Genomic DNA, 3,497 nt, shown 5'->3' on the forward strand with positions numbered 1-3,497 from the left:
TTCTGGGACGGAAGCAAAGTGTGATGGAGAACAATGTTATTTCACCTACAAATCAGTATTTCTAACCTTGTCAATGTCTTGTCTCTATTTTCTATTCATTTCACAACGTATGGGTGAAGAAGTGTGACTTTTCATGGAAAACACAAAATTGGGTGACCCCAAACTTTTGAACGGTAGTGTACATATTAATAAATACATGCTATAAGACATATTATAGCATTTTCACCACAGTCACTTTGTTTATTTATAGAGAGAGAGGAGCCTGCCGCCAGCACTTACATAGGGAGAGAGGAGCCTGCCCGCCAGGTATTACATAGGGAGAGAGGAGCCTGCCCGCCAGGTATTACATAGGGAGAGAGGAGCCTGCCCGCCAGGTCTTACAGAGGGAGAGAGGAGCCTGCCAGCCAGGGCTTACATAGGGAGAGAGGAGCCTGCCCGCCAGGTATTACATAGGGAGAGAGGAGCCTGCCCGCCAGGTATTACATAGGGAGAGAGGACCCTGCCCGCGAGGGTTTACAATCCATGAGGTAAGGGGGAAGAGACAGAAGGTAAAGTGCAGCCAGTCACAGTATGTAGCAGAGTTATTATAGGTTCTGGCCTAGTTTTAAGAGATGGCTTTTCAGGTTACTTTTGAAGGACTTGATGGTGTTTGAGAGCCGGATGTGTTGGGATAGAGAGATCCAGAATATGGGGAGGCTCGGGCAAAATCTTAGAGGTGGTTGTGTGAGGTACGAACTTCTCCATATTGTGCGCCACAATGCCCTCAGTAGACACTACTTTTAAATGCCTCTACTAGTACACTCATTGTGCCCCTATATGTATGTTCCCCTTTAATGTTCTGCCACCAGAATCATCTTCACGTTACTATACCCAGATACAGCCCTATTACTAGTCTTTACTCACATAGTGCTCCAAGTGTGCAGTTTGGATCTCACCACCAGTATACACACTTTTCTCTTCCAGGGATGCTGCGAAATGTGATGATTGTATAGAGGGAAGTGAATGACTGAAGAAAGTGAAGGACTTGCCGTAGTCGAGGACTGGTGGTCCAGTGAGTGATGCTGGAGAAATCTACATCTCACATCATGCGTTGGTCTCCTGTGGTCCGGAGTCCTTGCTGCCACCTCTCGGCCCTCTTCATCTTTACTCTATTTCTGGCCACTTTCTGTTTCCAGAGCCTCCTGTATTCTCCCATGTTTTCTCGTAGACATTATCTCCAACAAATGAGTCGAGATTTCTTAAAGCAAAACCTGAAGGATGGGACTGATGCCTTGAAACACTTTCAGCAGGTTGTTCCCATGGGACCCAGTAACACCTCCATCCCTTGTAACCACAGACCCATGGACAGCCAGAAGGAACCAGGTCCTGGTCCCCCCCTTCTCTCTCATCACTATCATCACAACAAGTCGCCGACCTGAGTATCATTACCTTCTACAAGTTGCACAAGGATTTCTGGATCTGGTGAATGACTGTGGCCCAGACTGTTCACGTTTTAAGCTTTTACTTTGCAATGTGGACCCTTGGCCTGATGCCCACAATGATGCCTGCCTTCTCTCCCACCTCCTGCCATCAGTAGCGCGCCATCTGAATGTACACGTAGCTGAAGCCCCCAATCGTTTTGAGAAGGAGAAGCAGGATTATATGTACTGCCTGTCCCGCTCCCTAGAGCTCTACTCTCCAGAATATGTTATGCTGGTGGAGGATGACGCCGTCCCACACCAGATATCTTCAGTACCTTCTTCCATTTGGTGCAAGTGCGTTTCCCCGATAACCTCTAGGGGGAGGTCTGTATGCAAAATTATATCATCCCGAACGATTGCAAGGTTATGTGAACCCTGAGCCGATGCGGATTTTGGAGTGGATCGGCCTGGGAGGAATATTGGGTTTGGTTCTCACTTGGCTCTACACAGTTAATGTTCGGCGAATGCGGTTTCACTGGTACCTATTCGTGGTCTTCACTATCTACGTCATGTTGCTGTCACAGCTTGCAGGTCGGCATTATCTGTTAGAATTGCGCAGGATATCACCTGCTTTATACAATGTGGTGCCAGTCACAGAATGCTGTACACAGGCCATGCTGTTCTCCAAAGCTTCTGCCCAAAGGACCCTGGGATATCTAACAGAATTACAGTGTAAACAGGGCTACGCCAAGGATATCGCTCTGTACAAAGAACTTGGGAGAAGGAAGGAGTGGGCATGGGCACTGGAGCCCACCTGGTGAAACATGTGGGGATGTTCTCTACTCTAAGAGGATGGTATGAAAGAAATGAGCCCCAGCTGCTGTGATTGTGTCCTATTAATCAAAAATTAGGGCGTGTTCTCATGGTTTCAGTTTTGTTGACTTTCTGTGTTTACATAATTAGCGCCTAATTTATTATGTTGGCTCTGCAGCTTTGTCTCTAATGACTGTCTGGGCTTCATAATGTCATCAGCGTTACCAGGCTTCATCGTGTCATCAGCGTTACCAGGCTTCATCGTGTCATTAGCGTTACCAGGCTTCATCGTGTCATCAGCTTTACCAGGCTTCATCGTGTCATCAGTGTTACCAGGCTTATCGTGTCATCAGCGTTACCAGGCTTCATCCTGTCATCAGCGTTACGAGGCTTCATCCTGTCATCAGCGTTACCAGGCTTCATCCTGTCATCAGCGTTACGAGGCTTCATCGTGTCATCAGCGTTACCAGGCCTCATCGTGTAATCAGCATTACCAGGCTTCGTCGTGTAATCAGCATTACCAGGCTTCATCATGTCATCAGCGTTACCAGGCTTCATCGTGTCATCAGCGTTACCAGGCTTCATCGTGTCATCAGCGTTACCAGGCTTCATCGTGTCATCAGCGTTACCAGGCCTCATCGTGTAATCAGCATTACCAGGCTTCGTCGTGTAATCAGCAGTACCAGGCTTCCTCATGTGATCAGCGTTACCAGGCTTCATCGTGTAATCAGCGTTACCAGGCTTCATCGTGTCATCAGTGTTACCAGGCTTCATCGTGTCATCAGCGTTATCAGGCTTCATCGTGTCATCAGTGTTACCAGGCTTATCGTGTCATCAGCGTTACCAGGCTTCATCCTGTCATCAGCTTTACCAGGCTTCATCATGCGATCAGCGTTACCAGGCTTCATCGTGTAATCAGCATTACCAGGCTTCATCATGCGATCAGCTTTACCAGGCTTCATCGTGTAATCAGCATTACCAGGCTTCATCATGTAATCAGCGTTACCAGGGTCATCCACACATTTTAAATAATGTATACAGTACATGTGTGGCTGCCAATCGTGCAGAAAAAAGGACCTGCACCTAAACGGACCATCTAGTGGTCCAGGCCCAGAGACTTTATCCCCTTCACAAGTGCCCAGTCAGTGATTGCAGCTGGTTCACTCGCACGCTGACCATAATCACAGACAGTATATTAGTCTCACACACGGCTGTGTGGACAAAACCTTAGTGAAAGCAGTGACCATCTTCTACATCTGACTTGACCTAAAGTGCCATAAAAGT

The 3,497-nt window shown here is 47.6% G+C and overlaps 1 pseudogene; it reads left to right on the plus strand.

Annotated features, from left to right (window-relative positions):
- Positions 1 to 968: 968 nt before the first annotated feature.
- On the plus strand, positions 969 to 2,286 carry LOC138775680 (post-GPI attachment to proteins factor 4-like; annotated as a pseudogene).
- The last annotated feature ends 1,211 nt before the right edge of the window (positions 2,287 to 3,497 follow it).

Source organism: Dendropsophus ebraccatus, unplaced genomic scaffold, assembly GCF_027789765.1.
Source record: "Dendropsophus ebraccatus isolate aDenEbr1 unplaced genomic scaffold, aDenEbr1.pat pat_scaffold_1875_ctg1, whole genome shotgun sequence".
Lineage (NCBI taxonomy): Eukaryota > Metazoa > Chordata > Amphibia > Anura > Hylidae > Dendropsophus > Dendropsophus ebraccatus.